Genomic DNA, 25,253 nt, shown 5'->3' with positions numbered 1-25,253 from the left:
GGTCCATCACAAAAATCTATAGGCATTTAATTGTACCTATTGATAAGTAAGGTGAAGAAATTCTAGATTACACTTTGATTGTAAAAATGCAATCAGCAGAGTAAGGGTATACACCCCTTCCGTGGTCCCCTTCTATTGAGGAGTGTGGACTCAAGCAGTAACCAAGACACCAGAGAAGGTTGCTTTTTAAGTTATCTAAACGGGACGTTTCTGACCTCGGAGCAATTGCTTCAAGGGTTACAACCGTCCTCGCTAAACATCTTCCTTTACGTCTGACTCTGTCAGGGAATACAATCTATTCCCCCAGAATTCCCACAAGAACCCCCAACCTTCGCTCCATTACACATGTTGCTCCGCGCTGACTCGCCGATTGATCTCCATGCTGTATCACGCCATACAAGTGCAACGGGAGGTACCTACCTGTCCGGCTCGGTGGAACCTAGAACTCGGGTTCGACATTACTGATAATCAATGGTCGTACTGCTGCCTTCAAACGGAACAAATAACAGCATAAGCTAGGCTACGATTCACACATTATTAATTCCTGCAGCGCTTCTATTACACCCCTGCAAAACTGTTCCGACTCAACTTGAGCACTACCGATAGCTATGTGAGATGCGTCGGCAGCCCAGGAGCTGATTTCCTGCACCTGGTATGGCATTGTCCACAAGTAAGCGAATATTGTCTTTGATGCATTAGATAAGATGGTTCCCATAAACGTGGAACGCACACCCTTAAAAGCGTTGCTAGGTTACACTGAGCTGATTCCCAAATCCTGCCGCAAATTTCTTGCTCGTGCTGTTAGCAAAGCGTAAGGTGGCTTGCAAATGGGGACTGGGGCGTGCACCAAAATTCAAGGAGTCGTTGGACGATTTGATCAATTGACTTTGTATGCTGAAACGTTGCCACGGTCTGCATGGCCAAGGGATATATGGTCTCCCCTGCAGGGCTACCTATTCACACGTGCAGCGGCCTCCCCGTCCTCTGCGCCAGGGGAGTGGGTGCAGTAGGAATCCTCATGTGTTTCGGACTTTCATTGGGCACCTGTGATGCACTCATTATTTACTGTACGTATTACTGTTCCCAGGTATTCCACCATGCTATGTCTCTCGGACTGTTCCTCATTTCAAAAACTATAGGAAACTCAATGTAACTGTGGTATCACCATATGCACACCCATACCTAACTCACTGCTCTATGCTAGCGCTGTCGACTACTTACCCTACTGCTTACTGTGCCAAATCCAGTAGGAACGATCACATAAGGTGCTGAATGCATATTCCAACTACATGTACAATCCATCGAAAGCCCGTATGTGATGTAATGCTATTGATTCTTCCCTCTGTATTCATATAACATGTATTCTAAAGCAGCGATAATTTTAACACCGTTTCTTGATAATATGCCCCTTACTTTTTAGAATGACACAATTAAATTCAATTATACCTGCACTCCTGTCTGTATTTTAATTGAGGACTAGAGCTATGCATGCGAACCAACTTATCTGTAGGTCCTGCTTGTAGATCTTTCTAGTTTGGTTTGAGTGTGCGTTTGTCATAGATATTTAACTATTATATTACTAATTGAATCTGTGCTGCGCTATCTGTCTTTGCAATCCTATCTATCTACCACTGTCTGTGTTTGTGTCGATCTACCTGTCTCACTGTCCATCTATATACGTGTCTACCTTTCTATCTATCATCCTGTCTATTTATCTAGTATCCCTCTATCTACTAGTCTGTCCTTCTATTTATAAGATTTCTATCTTGGCAACTCTATCCATATTTTATTACTTCTATATCTCTTTGCAAAGATATTTATCTTTGCAAATCTATCATTCTATCTATCAGTCTATCTATCTTTTTAGGTGTATCTGTCACTATCTACAAGGTTATCTCTATCAATCTGTCTATTCAACCCTGACTGCCTGTCTTTACGAGTGCTCTGTTTTGCACGCCTCTCTAATTTTTCTATCTTTTCAACCATCTGTATTTTGCAGCAAAGATTTACAAAAAAGCATTAGCAAAGGCAAGAGGCTGGCAGCCAACACCAGATCAATTGTATTTTTTAGGATGAGTGTTAGTTTGACCTTTCGATTTTATCAATTTTATGTATTACACACTGTTATTTATAGTGGCTTTCAGTCAGACTTCATCTATAAGCCTGTTTTGTCATTCACATTTTATTATTCTTTCCTTTCCTTTTAGAGTGACGAAGGTCCGCCAGCTTCCTGGAGAAGCGTGGCTCAGTGGTTAGAGGCGGCAGACCCGGAAGCTGAGATCGGCCGTGGACCAGGGTTCGATTCCCCGCCTCGGCGGGTCTCGGGCTCAAAATTCCACGGACTCAACAATTCTCGCTCCGGTGCCTACTCGACTCACGGGGTCACACTCTGCGACTCTGGGCAATAGCTTGCTTAATCTCCACTACGGCCCCTCGCGGCGGGATGCCTGGCTTTCACCTTGTGGATACCCTGCCGGGGTATCTCACAGGGGAATACCAGGACGGGTTCCCTAAGCAAGCGCCTTGAGACCCCTGGGTGATTCGTGCGCTATATAAATCGAAATACATTTACATACATTTACATTCCTCAATAATAACGTTTTGCAAAAACCATGTCCGAACAAATCAAGCATTGACAAAGTTAAAAGGCTGGTGACCAATGCCAGATGTGTTAGCTTGGATTGTAGCATTTATAGTGCCATCCACTAGAGTGACAACGAAACGTGGCTTTAGCCTTGGACTGCAGCATTTATAGTGTCATCCACTAGAGTGACAATGAAACGTGTGGCAGAATGAAGCATTTATTATAAAATCCACCAGAGTGGTAACGAAATGTGGATTCAGGACTGGAATTCAGCCTTTATAGTGCAATCCATTAGAGTGGCAATGAAAAGTGGCTTCAGGCACAGACTGCAGCATGTATAGCGCCATCCACTAGAGTGACAACGAAAAGTGGCTACAAGCTTGGACTGCAGCATGTATAGCGCCATCCACTAGAGTGGCAACGAAACGTGGCTTCACGCCCGGACTGCAGCATTTATAGTGCCATCCACTAGAGCAGAGTTCTTCAATCTGTGGGGCGCGCCCCCCTGGGGGGGCCCGACACCATCCCAGGGGGGGGCGCGCGCATTCCACACCAAGATCTTCCCTTTGTTTGTTAACTGTCTGTCGTCCACGTCTTCATCCAGAGCTCCGATAACAGAGGATTGGAGAGGGGAAGGAGGGGGGAGGGAAATAGAAAAGGCACGAGGTGCCCGTGCTTTTCTGATGTAAAGAGCTGAGTAACTGTCCAAGGAGGGGGTTAATTCTTAGAGCTGGAGTGCTTCAGCTGCAGTAGGAGGCAGGGAGTCTCCTGCTAAAAACGAAAGCAAGGAAACAGACAGTCCTGTTCCTTTGCATTTGATTTCATAGCACAGGAGAGTCCTTGCCTCCCAGTGCAGCTGAAATTACCGTATATCTGTTCCTGGCTTTCATTTTTAGAAGAGAACACACACATCCTGCCTCCAACTGCAGCGGAAACATTTCAACTCTACAAGTTTAACCCCGTCCTGGGAGGGTTAAATCTTAGCAAAAGGAGACAAAGTTTCTTTTAAATTCACACAGGGCTTCAAGTTGCAAAAAAAAAATGCCAGCCAGCCATGTGTTGTTTAAACAGCCTGCAACTTCATTGTCCGGACACTAAATATGCTTATAAACAAGTATATATTCATTAATAATGTGACTTTTCTGTCTTTGTTCCATTTTATTATTAGTCATGGATCATTCAAACAGCCCTAGAACACTCTTAACAGTGCTTCTATTTATATTTGCTGTTCAAGGTATGCACACACAAGTCCTGACAGTACAGCTTTTGGTGACCTCAAAATAAGGACCTGGCAACGCTAATCATAAAACTGGAAGTTTGTTGTAAGATCAGCACATTTATTTCCTCCACCCTGATCCCTGGTTAATGCCATAATAGCAATAGTTTAACATATCTGAAACCCTGCACTGCTCCCAATAGCATTCTGAGTTACTGCAAGTGTCTGGGAATGCACCATGCATTCAGACAACTCGCTCCTCATTCTCGCCCTTTACTTTTATTTGTGCAATTTTATATAGCGCGAACTTTACCCGAAGGTGTCAGAGCGCTTTACATAGGATCCAGTTGAAAACATAAGGACTGGCGGTTACATGCGTAAAAATGATTGCAAATTTTTGCATTACATAAGAACCGGTTGAAAGCATACAGATTTAGGATTACATGCGTTACAAAAAAAGGTACAAACAGAAAAAATTGCAAATGTACAAGAGATAAAGTCACACAAGGAGGAGATACAAATGGATATACTCAAGGCCTATACTAGTGATATCTCTATCAACATAGGGAGGGGATACACATGGATATACTCTAAGAGTCACATAGGAATGGTTGAGAGCACAGCAGCCTACTGCATATACTAGTGATTAGAGTTATCTCTATATACATAGGGAAGGGGTAAGATTGGATATACTCTAAGAGTCACATAGGAATGGTAAAGAGCATATCGGACTACTGCATATTCTAGTGATTAGAGTTATCTCTATATACATAGGGAAGGGATACACATGGATATACTCTAAGAGTCACAAAGGATTGGCGGAGAGCACAACGGTCTACAGCATATACCAGTGATTAGAGTTATCTCTATATACATAGGGAAGGGATAGGACTGGATATACTCTAAGAGTCACAGAGAAGGGCATACTTTCATGCTCACCCTGCGCTCACATCGATTGCAATGCCCTCACACTCATCCTGACGCACTCACACCATTCACCCGCTTACCCTGGACTCACAGTGATCACTATGCACTCACAATGCACTTGCGCTGTTCACCCTGACCTCACCCTGCAGTCACACAAGCACACTACTCACCCTGCACTCATGTGACACTTCACTCACCTGTCCCTCCCACTGCCCAATCTGCAATCTCACTCAAATAAGACCATCACTAACCATACATTCATTCGTCCCACTCTGCACTTAAATCTGCACCCAAATTCATGTCACCTCACTCACCCTGCAGTCACTCCTCTTACCCTACTCTCACACTGTTGCATGGCTCACCCCGCACTCACATGGTACTCCTGCCACCACCCACACAGCGCAGAGAGTTAATGTGCCTGCTACAAAGAATGTGTACCATGCAGATCAAAGAACTGAGTGTGAGTAAACAAGGAGTAGTGCTATAAAAAAGAAATGTTTGCCAGAAAGGTGCTGTAGAGAGATGAGGTGCATTGTTGGTGAGTGGTAGTGAGGAAATTCATGGAGGAGGAGGAAATGGGGGAGGGGCGCCAAAACAGACCGTTCCACTGTGTGCGACCAGTGCTAGGGCCATCCCTGGTTCGGAGTGTTCGCCCCCACCCGAAGTTTGGGTCTAGTTGCGCCCCTGTGCACATGTATGGGCATGTCGTGCCCCATCAAGGTTTTCTTCCTAAATTACAAAAGGACACATTTACATGCACTGCAATGCAGCCTTTCAGGGGCTTCTTGATAGAGGCAACTCTGTTTTTGCCCTGATGGCTTGGAATAATTCCTAAACAGATTCTTGTAAATACCGTTTTGTTTAATTTCTTTTTAATGTGATTGATGTGAGAGTTCTATTACTATGTACAGAGAAATGTTTTTGTTTAATGCACACATTTTATCATGGAAAATTGCGTTTTGAGCTGTGTAATAAGCCACGGTCATTTCACCACACCCACTCACAAACCTGCAATTTACTAAACACTCTTATAGTGTTGAACATTATTTGCCGGATATGGCCCGTGATATGCGTGTGGCGGTCGATTATGTAGTGTACCAGATTCCAGATATTTCTGTCAGGTGATGGGGGGGCCCAACATCTAAACAAATTCAGCTGGGGGGGCTCAACCTACAAAAGTTTGAACACCTCTGCACTAGAGTGACAACGAAACGTGGCTTCAGGCCTCCCTGTGTAGCCTGGTTGGGAGAGACAATTAAAAGGAAAAAGAAACAAGCATTTACAATGCAATATTCTCGGCATTGTTAAAGTTAGAGCTATTGGCATTGCTCATGACATTTTTTATTTATATTTTTGTTTTTAAAACATATAAATAAATGGCATTGTCATTTACAATGCCAATAGCTTAATCTCTCGCAAATGTGAGACCTATTGCATTTGCACCCACACACAGAGCCACACACAAAGCCACCCCCACACACATACAGAGCCACCCACACACACATACAGAGCCACCCACACAGAGCCACCCACAGTCATTCACATAGAGCCACCCACACACAGAGCCACCCACACACACACACAGAGAGCCACCCTCACACAGACAGAGCCACCCTCACACAGACAGAGCTACCCTCATACAGAGTCACACACACACAGAGCCACACACACAGAGCCACACAGAGGCAAGAACAAAAACAAACAGCAGCAGGGAACAGAGGCAAGAAATAACAAGGGAAGCTCCCCCCAGATACAGAAACGTATTCCCAGGTGCTTTGTGAGTTTGCAACCGCCTGCCCCACCTACAGGGCAAATTGACCTAAAAAAAACAGGCAGTCTCACCCCAAGGAGGATGGAAGCAAAAGAAACTAGGAGTGAGGGATGCGGAATGAAGACCAAGGAATGAGGGATGCGGCATGAGGAACTAGGAGTGAGGGATGCGGAATGAGGAACTAGGAGTGAGGGATGCGGAATGAGGAACTAGGAGTGAGGGATGCGGAATGAGGAACTAAGAGTGAGGGATGCGGAATGAGGAACTAAGAGTGAGGGATGCGGAATGAGGAACTAGGAGTGAGGGATGCGGAATGAGGACCAAAGAATGAGGGAAGTGGAATGAAGAACCAGAAGTGAGGGATGCGGAATGAGGAACTAGGAGTGAGGGGTGTGGAATGAAGACCAAGGAGTGAGGGATGCGGAATGAGCAACTAGGAGTGAGGAATGCGGAATGAGGACCAAAGAATGAGGGAAGTGGAATGAAGAACCAGAAGTGAGGGATACGGAAAGAGGAACTAGGAGTGAGGGATGTGGAATGAAGACCAAGGAATGAGGGATGCGGAATGAGGAACTAGGAGTGAGGGATGCAGAATGAGGACCAAGGAATGAGGGATGCGGCATGAGGAAGTAGGAGTGACGGGCGTTTCTCCGAGCCATTTGTGAATGACCTCGGAGAAACATGATGGTGTGGAGCGCTCCTCTCTTGCCTTACGATCTCGGAAGGCAAGAGAGGAGCACTCCACACCACCATGTTTCTCCGAGGTCATTCACAAATGGCTCGGAGAAACGGCCATAATTTTTTGTATTGAGGGGCGTGTTTAGGTCAGACTGGGACCTCGGCGAGAGGGAGGGTGTAACGCCCACCACTAGAAAAGGGGCAGGGCTTAAAAAAAGAGAGAAAAACGCCCCCGAATCGCGTCAAGGCGGGCCCTGAACTGAGTGACGCTCCTCTCCTCCAATGGCTGGCCAGCATTTACGAGGCCAGCCAATGGAGAAGAGGGGCGTGTTCAGGCCCCCATACTACACAACATAAAATTTCGGCTCCGCCCACTGCTTACGCAGTGCGACGGTAGCCTCAACCTAAAAAGGAGTTCCCACTTCAATGAGTGAATCTCTTTTTACTGACAACACCACGCCCAGAGAGAAGAGAAGGAACACAGAACTAGGGTAAAATGAGGAGCCCTTTGAATTCATGTGCGATGTGGAATCAGCGATCACTCTCTCTGGTATCTTTTGGACCTATTCTTTTAAATAATTTGTTTTTGTACATTGAAACTAGGCGGTTTACTACCCTACAAGGGTGTAGAATAGATTTACACATTTCAGGAATTCACAAAGTGGAGGGTTAACTGTATTATTCATTTATTTTTTTATTTTTTACAGTTTGCGCCCAAGGAATTTAGAGCACGTTACGTCAACACCAAATTACATCACACAACGTCAGATTAACTTCATTTTTTTGGGGCTCAGGGAGAAAAAGGATTTGTCCAGAATCACAGGATGATGAGGCAGCGCCGAGATTCGAACCTGGTTCCCCAGTTCCAAAGTCGGCAGCTGGGAACCCAGATCCAAAATAAGCTACAGCTCCCAGCCAATCTGTGACAATTGTGTGGATATTGCACTGCAGGTATTTTTGTGCCGGCCTCCCCTGCTGGTTCAGGGCCCCTTCGCTGTTAGTGTTTGTGTTTGCACTCGATCCGATAAAGTCAACGCCGGAAAGAAAAAGAATTGTTTTTTCAAAGCTGCCTTTAGCAGGACACCTGTTTCACTGCTTCGGTTTCATTGTAAACAAACACTGGCCCCTTCCAAGCACCCCTGTGCAGCTTGTTTTCACGGGACGTCGAGTCAGGCGCCACAAAGGTTGTCAGGTGCGCACCTGCACTTCAAGGCTTGTCAGGCTAAACCCGGCTGCACCTAGGGTAACTTCTGTGCATTCCATCTTTGGTTGAGTAAACATACACGTATATATTTGCTCACGTGTAAATCTACCGAGCAGTGCAAAGGGACAGGCTAACTTTGACCTTTTTTTTCTCCTAGAGAAAACTAGTTTTCCCCTGGAGCGACCCTCCCACTTTGGTGGTCCGTTTTTGGGGTGCTTCCGTCTCCTCCATCCTAGTCAGAAGTAAATTCCCATTCCTGGTAGGAAGGGATTGGAGGAGATTCACAAATGTGTACATTCAGAGTTTGCCCCAAACTATCAGGACATTCCACCCCCGGGGCTCACATTCTCAGCCGCTCCCTGCACTTGTGCTCAGATGCACTCACGCGAAAATCTACACTTGCGAAAATCCACGCGTGACTGCACGACACGTGTATATGACTTCCTGCAATGGATCAGCACGGGTGTGAAAGGCGACAGGCACACGTTACGTTAGCAAAACACACACATACCTTTTAATCCAGCACGTAATCTTCCAGCAGGATTTCACTTTGATTGCCAAGTAACACAGGCGTGGACCATGTAAATGCCAGTGTTATGAAATAAATGTTGATATATTTGCGACTATGAATAAGTGTCATGCAAATCCCCACGCTCCCATGGTGCTTTGCTTCCACTGTTATGGCCTGGCTAGAGAGCGCAGCTGTGGCCCAGAGCTTCAAATGGGGAATAATAAGAGCAGGGACTCCTCAAATGTAGCTGGGGCGGGACATGATTATCTAAAGACACTACTTCCATTTGCCAGGTATTAAGTTGAGGGGCGTGTTTAGGTCAGACTGGGACCTCGGCAACAGGGAGGGTGTAACGCCCACCACTAGAAAAGGGGCAGGGCTTAAAAAACAGAGCAAAACGCCTCCGAATCGCATCAAGGCGGGCCCTGAACTGAGTGACGCTCCTCTCCTCCAATGGCTGACCAGCATTTACGAGGCCAGCCATGGCGAAGAGGGGTGTGTTTAGGCCCCCATACTATACACATAAAATTTCGGCTCCGCCCACTGCTTACGCAGTGCGACGGTAGCCTCAGCCTAAAAAAACACACATGGAGCCCCAAGCCCTGGAATAGAAATCCCAGGGGGTTTGGAGGTGGGGGAAGGGGGTTCATTAGCTTTTTAAATAACTATATCTGGAGTTTGTTTAAAAAAAACAACAATATTATATGCTTGGTGGATGGACATCAAAACCAACAACAGCTGTCTGTGAAACTTATTGTATAGTAAAGTGAACCGCTGTGACAGTGGCGTAACGAAAGTTGAAGGGCCCCCCGTGCAAGGTACACAGGGGGGGTCCCCGCTCTGGGTTTAATCCAGAGCACTCAGGCCTCAGTACTGTGCTGAGGGGGCCCCCTGCAGCTCGGGGGTCCCCCCCAATGCGGGGGCCTGTATTACACCCCTGCACTGTGATGATGGTTCCTTCCAAAATACAAAGCTGGCCGCTGGTCAGCTGTCATCTCTAAATAGGATGAACGACTGTCTGTCTGTAAGGATGGCGGGCATTAAGTCCTCTGCCACCATGATGGAAGGTAGCCCTTCCTCCATGGTCTATCAATAAACTTTTCATTTTTAACATTTATAACATTTATTAAGATCTTTTAACTAAACACAAATCATAGCTGCACTGTAAACTTTTTCAGTAAATTTCTGGGGTTCTTTACAAATATTTCTGGGGTTTGTGGCATCTAGTCAATCATTTGCAAACCCTTGCAGTGTGCTGGTCACTTGTCCAGCCTTCCATGGGGTTCGCAAAACTGCAGGAGGTCCAAAAAAGGACAATGACCTCTTGCTGCACTTTTGCATACCTCCAGAGTCGTGCTGAAGCAGGTTATTCCTGCAGTCGGGTTTGCAAAAGATACCTTTTAAAAAGCTTGTTATTTGAAGGTTAACCTTTCGGACCCCCAACATGGTCTGGGGGTCAAGGTGTACCTACCCTCCACTAATATGCCATTTCTTTTTTTTTCAGGATGTGGGGAGCGAATGACTGATTCCAATAATGACAGCCACAACATTCTTCTCATGCAGCAGCCACTCAATCTGATGCACAGACGATTTCCAGAACCAGATAAGGACAGCACAAAAAATGAGCTCCCTCATCCAATAAGATGGAGTTATTCTGTCAAACTGCGCGTGCACTAACACAGATGTGCGGATCTCACTGTAATTACACTTTGAATAATTCCATTTGTTAACCATTTCAAACCCAACAGAAATGTTTAAGAACACTAATTTCTCAAAAGCTACTGAATGGATTTAAAACATTCGAAGAAACGGCAGTTCCTGGAGTAAAGTTTTACGTTCATGCCGCGTGTAGTGTAAATACTTTAGAGTTTTGTTCCTGTATAGATAGCAAAGGTTCCACTGGGAATTGAAATCTTAAAGACCACTTGTGCCCCCTGCTTGGAGGGTCTGCACTTAACTTGCAGTGCTGAACCAAACTGGATGAACCTTTATATGAAAGTGCTGTGGCACTTGGGGCTCTGCACTGGCATCCAGCAGAAGAATTATGTGATTCGGAGCATTTCAAACTGGGGCTTCCGTGGGACGGACCAACCTTCTCACAATCTAAACTCAACCTGTCCACTCAGAGGAGAACCCTCATTTCAAGAATGGCTCCTTAACTGGTACAAACGTTGCATTGGTGGGAGGTCCTTCTCTATACAGACACAACCCGTGGAGAAAACTTCCAAAGAGAATACGGACCATCAATACAGACCTAGAATTCAGAAAAGCAATAAATACATGACTGCCCCAAAAATCATGGCAAGAAACTACATGTCTCTCTCATGAGTGCATCTTCATTAGGGATGTGTGGGGTGTCCCAGGCCCCAATATCAGCATCCAGTGGTTAATAGTGTGGTTTGTGAGTCCTTGTCTGGTACGTCAATATTATTTTTGGACTGATTCTGCTGTTTTTTTTCCTCTGAGAGTGCACGGAGCCCTGCTAACCTTACCACCAGTTACAGTGTTCTGACCCTATACAAATTACATGTTGAATTGGATACCTCACATTGGCATGGACTAACTTACTTACAAGTCCCTAGTATATGTTACCCAGGGCATGTAAGGCAGAGGGCCCACTCAGGGCTGCAGCACTTTTTGTGCCACCCTGTGTGTGACACAGGACAAAATGGCTCCCACCCAACCACTGCAGACTGGAAGGACAGCATTTTTACTGCCAGTTTGACTTTGCCATTCACACCAATGGAAAAGCCATCATACCCCTTAACACTATATGTAAGACTCGCCTAAGGAAGGCCTTCGGAACCCTATGCATGGAGCTGTATTTTGTTAAGTAAAAAATATATTTTTAATATGTTCACAGTAATACCTGAAATTTGTCATTTTGTTTTGGATAATGTTAGTAGCCCAACTGGCTAACACAGGATTAGCGTTCGGCACCCCAACCCAGCTAACTCCTGAATGGGACTACCTAACTGGGTCATGTAGGGTATGAAATTAATTGTGGCCTTAAACCTGACCTGATGCCCCGGTGGAATTTAATACCACTATTGAAGTTAAGCAACTTTTAGGAAGTAGCCACCCTGTGCTCCAGACAAAGGCCCTGGCACATAGACAGCTTTCTGACTGCCTGGGGAGAAGTGTGAACAACTCCCCAGCACGTGAAAAAGGCAGTTGCCACAGAGTGAGGCGTCACCTCTTTTCCCAGAATGGCCACTCAGTGTTAGCCCTAAAAGCGAGCTTCAAAGGTGAAGCCACCTTTGTGACAGAAGTAGCACCAACACCCCTGAGCAGGATGCCTTTTGTTCCTGAAGACAAAGTGGAGACAGGGTCAAGGAGGAATAAGCATCCGCCAGACCAGTTCCACCATGGGTGTGTAGTCCTCTGGTAGCCGCACCTATATGGTAGGCTGCCAAGCTCCTAATGACTGGGAAGGGGTGTGCCCTCTTGAAAGGGACAAGAATGTAGCAGTCTGGGGTAGCCAGATGCCACACCTCACAGAAATTGCATCAATAGGTAGGAGGTTATTGGCTAGTGACTGCATGGTACCGTAAGGGCACTTTCCTGGGATAAATATAGCATCCCTGGCACTCTGACCCTCAGATCATGCTGGAACTGCCTAGCTGCCTTTGGAACCTCACAACGAGAGACTGCACCATCGGAAGGACTGCAACTGCTATACTGTGGACTAACATAGATTTCGACTATGCCTGCAGCTTCTGGCTCGGGTAAAAGTTGAATCCCAGGCCCAACCTATAGCAGGGACTTCAAGGATCAGTTGGCTGATCTCCTGGGACCAGCTACAGGGACACAAGAGCTGAAGTAGCCTAAACTGACAAGTTGGTGGCACCCGCAAACGTTTCACCACTACCTGTCCCTAAGCACCCAAGAGGTCAAATCCAAGATAGCCAAAAGTTGCACCGACTCTGTCTGATATGGGAGTGCTATCTAAGCCCAAATTCATCAAACTCACCGGACACTAGCCCCCTCCTAAGGATTTCGCCCCAACCAAGGTGCAGACTGACCAGTAGCCCAGCATCAGCTGGCCTGCTACTGCAACGTAGAGGACTTTGAGGGACCCCTGATCTCTGTGGCCATGTTTGCCCCCACTCTACCCATGGACTGAGGAGCACTCACAAAGACACTCCTGTGGACCACACCACAACCAAAGCATCCTTTGAGCTTCTTTTGCCTGTATCCCTCAGCATCAGGACCTTTCCATTGATGCCTATGGCAGTTGCCCTGCAAAGTTTGGATTGTGATTTAAAAACTCTGACGGCCAGGAAACTGTCCACAGTGTCTACTCTAGCTCCCTAAATCTCCGCCCTCCTGTAATTGTCCATCCAACCTGGACCAAAGTAGCCAAACTCACTGTTCCAAACTTTTCATAAGTTTTCAGAGTTTTTGTTGCCCAATGCTTGTTTGTTGTTGCATCTAAAAGTGATATCTTCTAAAATCTGTATCTCCGGAACCCTCAGGTGGATTTCGTTCATCAAGGTCTCTAAAAATTCATAACAATATAATTTATGTTTAGGATTTGACGTCTTCTTTCTTTCATTTGTCGTTGTTTTCTTATTTCATAGTTTGGTGCTGTTAAATGCTTAACACATAGGGGCTTATTTACAAGTCCTTTGCGCCACTGGTACGTCACTTTTTCCCATTTTAAAAGAGACGCACCAGTGGCGAAAGGAGCTTGTACATAAGCCCCATAGTTCCTCTGCTAGCCTTTACTGCTCAAAGCCCCAGTTACTCAGGGCTGGGCTTGAGGTTAAGTAAACAAGCCTGACTGGATCCAGGATGGTGTTTTTAGTGTTCTGTATGATAAGGCCCCACAGCCATATCTTATAGTACAACCAAGACTGGAGATGGGGAATTGCTGAAATGTTGCAAATCCTACAACGGAGGGCGGCTTGGAGCTGCGGCGTGCCCGACACAGAAAAGAAGTAGACGGGCCACCTCGTAGAACCTCGGCACGCCCGTAAAGAAGAGGGAGGCACCGCGGGCTGTGCAGTGGCCCACAGCAGCAGTCGGTGTCACAGGCTGAACCACGGCCCGCAGCACAACATAAGAGCACTGTGCAAGGAGAGGAAACGTTTCCTTGGTCTTTCTGCTGGAGAAAGCCCTTAGAACCTGGGAAGAAGCCAGAAAGAATCAGGCTCAACTGGAGGAAGTAATCACCCTTGAGAGTGGGGATGAAGAAGAGAGTAGTATTCATTCTGACCTAGAGGTGGACCCTGAGAGTGTAATCTCCTCAGTGAGATCAAGAAAAGTATGCAAAAGGACACTAAATACATATTAAACATTATTCAAGAGATTCGGGATTTACACTGGTGAAGGAACTCTGGGGAGGATGCTTGCCGAGGGAGCAGTTACAAGACTTGTGGCAAGTATTGAGGAACACTTTATTTTCTGTTGTCAAGCCTGCACTTTTTAAGAAGAAACCATCTTTTTTCCCTCCCCCGAGCTTATTTATCGCCGTACAGAATATCGATGATGCAGTAAGGGCGTGTCGCCAAATGTGCTAAATGTAGGTTAGAGAATGCAGCGGGAATTTGTATTCTCAAGGAAAGCCCAGAAATCCAGATGTTTTGGGAAGAAATGGCTAACCCCGTTTCAAGCATTGTGCCGGTGGATATTAAGATAAGCTTCTCTTTGATTATTATTTATATAGCAGAGGGCTGGAGTAGTTGAGTGGGAATACGAGAAAGCTACTCCTCTATCTTATTGTGCTGGTGAGAAGGAAAATCGGTCTAAAATGGGTGGCTGATCTGCCACCTCTCCACTCAGTGGCTTCATGCACTTCTTTATATAACAACAATGGATGTGGCTGGGAAATCTATAAGATTTACAGACTGTCAGATCAAGTCAAAGCTAACATTAAAGCTGCAGCTGCTAAGATGCTAGAATATGGGGGTGATTGAGCTCTAGTATTCCATGGGTGAGCTCAGTGGTTCCAGTGTCCAAACCCAATCGAAAAAGGGAAAAACCAGCTATGAGATTGTGTGCTAAATGACCAGGGTCAAGATCAACCAGTTACCTTTCTCAGCAGGCGACTCCTCCCCAGATCGCAGGCTCCAGCACTGAAGTGCCATTGAGCGGGATGCCTTTGCTGTGGTTCGGTCCCGGGACTCACTTTACTCTTCAAACTTACCACAGGCCTCTCAGATGGCTGATGCAGATGAGAGAGCCACAAATTGTTGAGGTTGACCATTTGGCAGGGAGCTGTATTTTTTTTAACTAATTTATTTTATTAATTTTCTCATAACAAACAGACTTGAGACTCAATATGACAAAATGACATTAGCTGTTACACACGATGTCCAGGAAAATGCAATCATGGCACCATTACGACAGTAATATCATCTTATTACAGCTGTATAAACTCAATTATCCTTATTGCTACTCCCAATTCCTAAGTGTTCCTTCTCAAAACAGCTTCAGTGCAATATCAGCGTCAAACTAAAAGTCAGGGAGCATCGCTCTCAGTGTGGTGGCCGGGGGATGTTGTTAATTGATCAGTCGTGCCCTGCGCCATGTTTGCCGCTGCCCCATCATCACTCGTCTTAGTGGCAAGGTAAGTTTTGTACAATTCTCAGAAGTTTTTTGGTCTACTCCATGGGGGTAGGAGTTCACTGAATAGTTCTGTCTGTGTGCTACAGTATATCATGTCTCGTGACCACTGTGCCATCGTGGGAACAGGTCCGCATGACCAGCAGATTGCCACACTGCGCTTGGCTATTAGTAGTCCCATGTCCACCAGTCTAAGGACCCTCTTAGGTAACAGTTTAGAATAAGGCCAGTGCCGGTTCTGGTGCGAGAGTCAGTTCAGTAATCTGTCCCAGCTCCTTGAAGGCCAAATCCCAGAAGGCAGATATCTCAGGGCAAGACCAGGCCAAATGGAGAAAATCAGCAGGCTGTATAGTGCAACGCTCGCAAGCTGGATCCTCCCGCAGGCCCTATCTGTGCAATCTCTCTGGGGTATAGTATACCCTATTGAGGTATTTAAAGTGTATTAATCTGTGCCTACCGTTCAGAGAGACGCGCCGGGTGCTAGCGCAGCAGTAAGTCCACGTTGTGTCGTCAATGTCTCTATTCAAGTCTCGCTGCCAGGCCAGCCGGGCCTTGGTGTAGTGGTTTTCTCTGTAGGACATAGATAATGTATAAATTGTGGAAACTATCCTTAATAGTGATTTTGCCTGTATCATGTGGGTTAATGCTGGAAGTTCTGGAGGTTCGAGTAAGTCATCCCCTAAAATATTTAGCAGTGCATGTCGTGTTCTGTGGAACTGAAATTGTGTGAGCATAGTGGATGACGGGTCACCAGAGTTAAAATCCCCCCAAGTCTTGGCAACCCAATCTTCGAATAACTCTCCCACATTCTGTTTTCCCAGTGTGTTGAGTGCTCGTGTAACCCCTTTATCTCTGCACGGGGGCAGCCAGCGGCACCAATCAAGCGGGGAAGACAGTGAGTAGAGAATCACACCTGCCTGCTATTGCAATAGGTGGTGCCACGCATGTGTCGTTGCATTGATTGAGTCCAGAATACCCGTCCTACGGTTAGGAGCTTGAAACATCAAGACGGGCAGTGGCAGTGGAGCCGCCACCGCTGTTTCTATGCGGAGATGCAGGATGTTTGGAGAACCATGCATCCAATAATACGCGTGTGCGCTCTGCGCAGCTCTGTAATATAAATCAATATCCGGCACGCCTAGACAGCCCATGTGGTATGGTAGGGTTTGAATCTGCTACTTGACGCGCGCCTGCTTACCCGCCCAAGCTAACTTCATCATCAGGTAAAAGGCGTGGCAACACTACCATTTTCATGATGTGGATTCTGCCAAGCAAGGACAGAGGGATTTTGCTCCAATAATCCACATCATCTTCCAGTTTGAAGATGGCCACACCATAGTTTTCTCTGAACACTACATAATCTGTATGCACTCTTATAACCAGGTACATTACCGCGTTCGTAGACCACTGCAAAGGGTAGTCCGGCTCAATTTGGGGTGTGTTCGGTGTGAGTGGAAATATAATGGATTTCGGCCAGTTCATGCGTAGGCCTGACAGAGCGCCAAAGTGAACCACTTCGCGCAGGACCAGGGAAAGGTTGATTTCCGAGTCTCGTACAGTAGGGTGTCATCTGCATATCTGGAGACTATAAGCTGATAGCTTGGGATTCTAATACCTCTGAACCCATGGTATTCTCGCAAGCAAGAGGTTCCGCCACCAGCGCGTATAAAATAGGAGACAGGAGGCAGCCCTGACGTGTGCCTCTTGAAATATTGATGGTTTCCATCACTAGGTTACCTATTTTTATTCTGGCAGTGGGAGCATTGTAGAGAACCCCTAGTAGTTGAATGAGGACCGGACCTAAGCCAATCCTGGTGAAAACTTGCCTCAGAAAGGGCCATTCGATGGAGTCTAAAGCCTTCTCCATCTCAAGGAAGACTGCTACTGCCAGCGTCTCTGGCCGGATATGTTGGAGGGCACCAAAGACTGTGCTCAAGTTGTAAGTCAAATTCCTGCCAGGCACAAAGCCCGCCTGTTCCGGTGCAACTAGGTCCGAGATTAGGGGAACCAAACGGATTTTCGCGAATATTTCCATATCTACATTGAGTAGTGAGAGAGGGCGGTAAGAGGCACATTCATCTGGTGACTTGCCCGGTGTTAGGATAGCCACAATCACAGCTTCTCTCATTGTTCGTGGCATAGTTCCAGCAACGCACATATCGTCAAAAAGTGCAGTCAGCTGGGTAAGTAGGAGGTCCAAGAAGGCCTTATAAAAGGAAACTGTGAGGCCGTCCAACCCTGGAGCGCTCCCCGCTTTCATGTTGGATAGGGCTGAGAGAATTTCTTCTCTTTCAATAGGTCTCATGAGGAACTCTCGGTGAGTGTTAGTAAGCCATGGCAGTTTTATGTGAGTTAGGTAATCTGTGATTTCTTCCTCTGTGCCGCCACTGCAGGAGGTATAGAGCTAAGAATAGTATTAACTGAATCTTTCTGCCACTTCTGTCTCTTCAGTCAGGATTTTGCCTTCTGCTGACCTGATTTCAGCTACCAGCGTTTTCTCCCGGCGTTTCTTAAGCAATTAGGCCAGTACTGCCCCTGGTCTTTTGCTCTCTCCATATGTCCGACTGTGGCATAATTACCAAGGTGTTTCATTTCATCATCTGCAGCTTCATGATATTTCTCAAGCAGGTCTGTGAGTTCCCGCTTGGTGGTATCACTCGGTTCCAACAGCTGACGTTGTTCCAAAATCTTTAGTTTTTTCTCTAATTCCATCAGGCGTTTCCGAAAGGCTCAGAGGACACCAGAGTGTTTAGACATTGTGACCCCCTCGGATATAGACTTTGAACGTCTCCCAGATGACTTGGTAGCCATCAACCGAGCCCACATTTGTTTAAAAAAAACGTTTCAATTGCTTCAGCTAATTCTTCTTTAAAAACCGCATTAAGTAAGAAGTATGGCGGGAACCTCCACATGAAGGGAGGAATGGACCTGCGGGGTGTGTCAATGACCACTAGGATCGGGGAATGATCTGAAAATGTGCAGTGAAGTATTCTGCTAGAGCGAACCCTCTCATTGAGTGCCCTAGCTGCCAGACAATAATCAATGCGGGTGTGTAGATTATGGTATGCTGAGTAGTGTGTAAAGCCTCCTCTATTCGAGTGTCTCTGGCGCCATACATCGCATAAATCTCACCTAACTATTGCGCTCTCTACTGCTCTTGCAGCCGCCACAATGTGTCTCTCCGGCCCCCCGATCTATTGAGTCTTGGGTCTCTGACCAAGTTAAGGTCACAACGTTCCCCCCCCCCCACCCCCAAAGCTGCAGTCCCTCTCTTTTTCGGCCTATTCTGTCTGCCAGTACCGAAAAAACTCTGTGTTGTCGAAGTTAGGGCCGTAGATGTTAACTATGAGCAGGTCCATACCATTCCCCCCACACCTAGAAATTGTGTATCTACCGTCTCTGTCCATGTCTACCGGTTTGAGAGTGAGGGACAACTTAGGTGTGACCCAAGTAAGTACCCCCCGCACATGAGTAGTAAATCCTGCATCATGAATGTTGCCAAGTAGACCTCTGCTACGCAGCATAGGGCAGTTGGACGGGAGATGAGTTTCTTATAGCAGGGCCACATCTATGTCCTGTCTCGTCAGATATGTAAGGACCTTACGTAGCTTTCTGTAGTCATTAAGCCCTCTTACTTTCCAAGTGAGTGCTCTGCGAGTGTCTACATTTTTTTTTTTTTGTAAGACATTTATTTATAAACAAATGAAAAAGAAGATGTACACTGCGTCACGCCAACAACCCGGAGGCAGGCCGCTATCAGGTAGGTCGTACAGAGATGTTGGAGACACAAACCAGAGGCCATCGTCCGGCCGGGCTAAGCATTCAGAGGGAAACATGAAATATAATAAAAAGCTTTAGCGTGTGCAGTACAACTTCAGCGAGTAAACGGTCTTACTTTTCTCACAGTGCTGCTGACAATTGAAAGATAGCGAAGATCAATGAAGCCGCCCCTAAGTAGGCAGCGGTCAACCACCCGCTACAGCGGCCTATGAAAAGGATGTGTCTGGCAGCACCATTTTTCTCCCAACAGGACCCCCCAACAAACTAAACCAAAAAAACAACGTCAAACATAGGTGCAAGTACGCGGAAACAGCATCCATACAACACGTCAGGCCACAAAAGGGTCTCGTGGGCCTGCCACAGGTCGTTCAGATAGAGGGCCAGTCATGCGCAGGGCGGGCGTGTAAAGGCATCTTGTCTGCGTACGCATAGGCGAAGGGCGTGGGGGGGGGGGAGGGGGGAGGGGTAGTGAATAGGCCACAGGAGGGCCAGTGGGATGGGGGGGGCCAGGGATACGATCTGGGTCAGTGGGGGCAGCATACGCATAGCATGCGACCGGGCAAGGTCTGTCAGTGTCAGCGCGGGACTGCGGGACCATGATCATTAACCTACGCAGCGCGCACCTTCAGCCCATGTCGTCTGAAACACTCGTGGCACGTGAGGTACCTGGGGTGTCTGAGCTCGTGCGTTCTTTAGTCCACTGTATAAACGGGCCCCATATGTCAGTGGGTCTGGAAGCGGTGGGCATGGTCTCCCAGTAGTGCGTCAGTTGTGTGTGGCCGTAAGTCACATCTCTAATCCAGCTCCCAAGACAGGGGAGGGCCGGTCTGCCCCAGTGCAGTGCGATCTGTCGTTTGGCGTATAAAAGAAGTAATGCATGCAGTCTCCTGTCGCAGGGCTCAGTGTCCTTAACATACCCCAGCAGACCTAGCAGTGGGGACGGTGAGTCATTCCTTTGTGTGATTTGATTAATGGCAGTGAAGACCTCCGACCGGTATACACTCAGCTTGGGGCAGCTCCAAGCCACATGAATAAAGGACGCATCGTCACCCCCACACTTCCAGCAAGAGGCATCCTCACGGATACCCATGCGGTGCAGTAGTGTCGGAGTGCGGTAATACCTGTGTAGGAATTTGAAGTGGATAAGCCGCAGTCGATAATTTGGGGATAGGGCTGTGAGTTGCATACAGCAATACTCCCATGCGTCGTCCGGTAACTCGTCTCCCAGGTCCGCAGCCCAAGCGGTTTTGGCCGTGGCCACTGTCACCGGGGCCTGTTCCTGCATGCAGTTATATAACCTGGACACCAGCTTTTTGGGGGAAGGTCGTGAAAGCAAGTTTTGAAGGGCGGCTAGCGCGCAAGGTTCCTCCGGGAAGCCCGGTCCTATCTTCTTGCAAGACTCCCTAAGGGAATGATATAGCAATTTGTCAGCAAACGTGCAGGGCTGGTCGACCCCATCCGCAGGCATCTCGAAAAAAGTGCCATCCGGATACAAGTCAGCGAAGGTGAGAAGTCGAGTCCCACGGATAGTGAGGACGTCACCTCTTGCTGTCAAACAAGGCAGCATCGGGTTGCCCCTCAGGGGGACAGCTGGCGCATAAAGCAGGGAGAGACCGGCTCTCCTCTGAAGTTCCCGCCAGGACCAGCGGACCATTTCCACTGTGTCTACCTCACGCGACGGGCATGTAACTTTTCCATAAAGTGCCACTCGTAGTGGCATGGGGGCGACCGCTGCTAATTCCACCGCCGCATGTGGCTGGTAGGGGGTGGGGTAGGCCCAGAAATGAAGGAACTGAGCTTGCGCACAGAGTGAATAGAGCTTCAAGTCTGGGGCACCCAGGCCCCCCTGTCGGAGCGGAAGCGTGAGTAAATCCCAGGAGACTCTGGCTTGACCGCCAGCCCACACCAGCTTCAGCAGCAGTGAGCGGACACGGGCGTGGAAGTGCGATGTCATAGGCAGCGGTATGTTGACGAACAAGTACAGGAATTTGGGGAGGACCACCATTTTAGCCAGTGCAATTCTCGCGACCAGGGACAGCGGTAGCCTATTCCAAATCTCGACCTTCCCTTCCAACCAGTCCACCGCCCTACCGAAATTCAGCGACCACAACTCCTGCACATCTCGGCTGATCCAGATGCCCAAATACTTAACAGCTTCCGTCTCCCATCTGAGGGGGTAGTCAGGGGCAGGGCGATCAGTGCTCTCAGTCAGGGGGAAGGCCACCGACTTCGACCAGTTAATGGATATCCCCGCCAATCCCTCAAATCGTACAAATTCCCGGAGTAGCGGGCTCAGGTTATCTTTGGGATTCAGGACATACAAGGTGACATCGTCCGCATATAGCGAGATCAGTAAGCTTCTAGTGCTAAATCCGATGCCCCTGGCGGTGTGGTGCTGCCTAATTCGAGCCGCTAGCGGCTCCATCGCAATCGCGAAGAGGAGCGGGGACAGAGGGCAGCCCTGTCTAGTACCCCTTGAGACACTGAATGGCTTGGAGACGAGACCATTAACACTCACCCGGGCTCTGGGTTCCGTGTAAAGGAGTTTAATCAGGGTCATGAAGTTCTGGCTGAAGCCCATCCGCCCCAACACACTGAAGAGGTAGGGCCATTCTAAGGAGTCGAAGGCTTTGGTGGCGTCTAGAAACACCACCGCCGCCTGTACTGACGGGTGTAAATAGTGAAGGACCGAGAAGATCGTTCGGAGATTATGAGATGTCGCACGGCCAGGGATGAATCCTGATTGATCTGGGAGCGCTATCATAGGCAACATCGGTTGTAATCTATCTGCAATGACTTTCGCGTATATCTTAGCATCCACATTTATAAGGGACAGGGGCCTATAGGAGTCTAGCTGCTGCTCATCCTTATCCGGCTTGAGGAGAGTGATAATTAGAGCCTCACGCATGGAGTCTGGAAGGGAATTTGATTCGAGTGCCTCGACAAATACAGAGTGCAGTCTCGGCGCAAGTTCAGCTACGTAGGTCTTATAGAAGGAGGTAGTCAGGCCATCTGGGCCAGGAGCTTTATTAGCTGGCATGCTCCTAATTACCTGGGCGATGTCTTGTATTGTGACGGCGAGGTCCATGTATTGTCTGTGGTTGTTGTTGAACCATACGAGTGCTATGGAGTCAAGAAAGTCTCGCAGTGATGCCGGCGCCGTGGGTTGTCTTGAGGTGTACAGGGTAGCATAGAAGTCAACGAAGGCGCCTAGCACTGCCTCTTGGCCTACCACTAGGTGTCCGGTGTTATCATAAATAGTGTGGATATAGTTCGATTGTGTGCGAGGCGCAATCAGTCTGGCAAGTGTCCTGCTCGGCCTATCTCCCTCCCCATACCTGCGCGCCTCTGCTTGTTTCCCTAGAAACCACACCTCCCGCTCTGCTTCCTCATTAAAGGCTAGCAATTTGGTTTTTAGAGCGCCAGCAATCTCCAGCGACGGGTCAGAGCTAAAAGCAGCATCAAGGTCTTTCAGTTCCCCCTCAAGTTTAGCTAATGCGTCCCTTATGGTGCGTAGGACCCCTGCTTTTCGTGCTATACATTGACCTCTGATTACAGCTTTAAAGGCGTCCCACACAATAGCCTCAGATGTGGCAGACCCAGCATTCTCAACAAAGTAGTTAGTGATGTCCTCCCTTATCTCCTCTACAAACACAGGGTCAGTGAGCACGTGTGGGGGAAGGCGCCATTGGAACGCCCTGCGCGTAGTGTCTGGGGGGAGCAATTCCAACATACACGGAGCATGGTCCGACAGTGATCTAGCCATGATATCAACATTCGACACCCACGTCGCAACATCAGGAGACACCAACCAGAAGTCTAGCCGCGACCACGCAGCCTTATGGTAGGTGTAACAGGTCCCCACTTTTGCTCCCGGATTTCTAGCTCGCCACACATCTGAAAGCAGTCCCTCATTCATGATAGCAGAGATCGCTTGACGCGCTCTAGTGTGCTGTGGTCTGCTCACACCCCTGCGATCCATGTCGTCATTTAACACAATGTTGAAGTCCCCCCCCAACACAACCGTCTGGCAATTCAACAACACAATTTTCGCCCAAACAGTACTGAAAAAGTCAGGATCATCCACATTGGGGCCATAGATTGCAGCCAGAACAATAGGTCGCCCCTGTAAAGATCCGTGAAGCAGAACATACCTCCCCTCCACATCCCCCACCTGGGAGTGCTCCCGCCAATCCAACCCTCTACGTATGAGTATGGCAACGCCCCTCGCATAATTTGAGTAGATGGAAGAATAAACGTGCGCCCATCTGGAATTTTTCAATCGGGCTGAGGGGGTGACATTCAGATGGGTTTCTTGTAGAAAGCAAATATCGACATTGTGTCTGGTCAATATGCCATGAAGCAAACGGGCCTTCTTGAAGTCCCCAAGGCCTCTAATGTTCCAAGTCCAGAGTTTGATACCTCCCATTAAAGTACCCGACAGCATCGAGCCCCTAACACATATCCCCGCCCCCGGAGGCCATTCGGGCACCCAGATACCACAGTTGCAGACACAGCGCGCAAATATATGAGCATGTGTAGTAGTACATTGCACCAGATACGAACCAAAACTCGCAACATTTGAAAACCCCCCATCCACCCCCCTCCCTCAGCAACCCCCCAATTAGGTCGTGACATATCCCAGAAACCTGCATGCAATGCGTGGAAATACCCCAACATCAACAACAAAGGGAGGCACCCCATGAGGCGTGGTGCGCTCGGCAAACAACCCCGTATACGCGGGGTGGCTACATTCAAACTTTAGGGTTCCTGGGTTCAGGCAGTGCCCCCCATCCCGTAGTCCCCAAGGTCCGCAGACAACCAATGTCCCAGAGGAGACGCGGAGGCAACATTAAAAAGTGGCGCACAAAAGCGTCTCAATGACCCACCCCCAATGAGCCAGATCGGGAGGAGCACACCCGTGCGAGAGACCAATCTAGGCTCCTAGCTACAATGCAAAGAGTAAAATCGCAGCCATGCAGGGTGAGCGTATTAGAGTTCTCAGTCATTGTCACTGAGCTGCTCCGAAGCTTCCTCAAGTCTTGGCGATTTTCTCCTGGCTCCAGCACAAATGTGTTTGGCGAACTTGAGGGCAGATTTGGCGTCAGTGAAGAAGTGAGAGGTGTCCTCGTGGTGAACCTTCAGCTTTGCCGGGTACAGGAGAGAGTAGGGCACGCCAGCCTGCAGTAGAATTTTCTTCGCTGGTAGGAATTCCTTGCGGGCCGCTTGCACCAGGGGGGTGAAATCCGGGTAGAAGGAGATGTGATTGCCCTGATGTGTGATCTTACCCTTCTCTCTCGCCAAGCGTAGAATGACGTCCCTATCTTGGTAGTTAAGTAGTTTAGCCAGAATTGGACGCGGTGGGGCGCCCACCGGTGGTTTTTTCCCTAGGGACCTGTGTGCTCTCTCCACCGTGAAAACCGTGGACAGATCAGGATCGAACAGTTCATGCAGGAGGCTCGACACAAATGATTCCATCTTTCCTGTGTTTGTAGTCTCTGGAATGCCTGTAATGCGGATGTTGGACCTTCTGGAGCGCGCTTCCAAATCGTCCGACTTGGCGCGCAAATTGTCGATCTCCCGCTCCAGCGTCGTTATGTGCCGCTTGGCCTGTTGCTGGAATTCGCAACACTCAGTTTGCCTATTTTCGAGACAGTCCAGTCTCTTCTCGTGGGTGTCCACCTTTGCTTTCACGGTTTCGAGTTGCGCCGCCATGTTATCAAGTTTGGCATCGATGCTCTTCAAGCTGGTTCTCACCTCCATGATGAGGGCCCCAAAATCTATGTCCGGGGGAGCACCTTGCGATGACGATGCGCCAGCATCCGACTCCACCATCGTGTTCTTCTGTGGTTTTCTATTTTCAAAGCTCAGTTTAACTTGTTTGGCGTCATTTTTCCCCATCTCAGCAGTCTAGAGAAATCCACCGGCCACTTAATGGGGCAGCACCTTTCTGCGCCACAGCTAGCAAGTGCCCCGTTTGCTCGTGACGGTCCAGGCGGTGGCAGAGTGCGC

The 25,253-nt window shown here is 48.1% G+C and overlaps 1 protein-coding gene across 2 annotated transcripts in view; it reads right to left on the bottom strand.

The window, feature by feature from the left end:
- LOC144762259 (uncharacterized) overlaps window positions 1-25,253 on the bottom strand; it is a 75,003-nt gene that overhangs the window by 13,851 nt on the left and 35,899 nt on the right. The gene's annotated exons all lie outside the window — the stretch shown is intronic.

The sequence above is a fragment of the Lissotriton helveticus genome, chromosome 6 (genome assembly GCF_964261635.1).
Source record: "Lissotriton helveticus chromosome 6, aLisHel1.1, whole genome shotgun sequence".
Lineage (NCBI taxonomy): Eukaryota > Metazoa > Chordata > Amphibia > Caudata > Salamandridae > Lissotriton > Lissotriton helveticus.
Note: the sequence above shows the minus strand (reverse complement) of the source record. Positions and strands in the feature narration are given on the sequence as shown.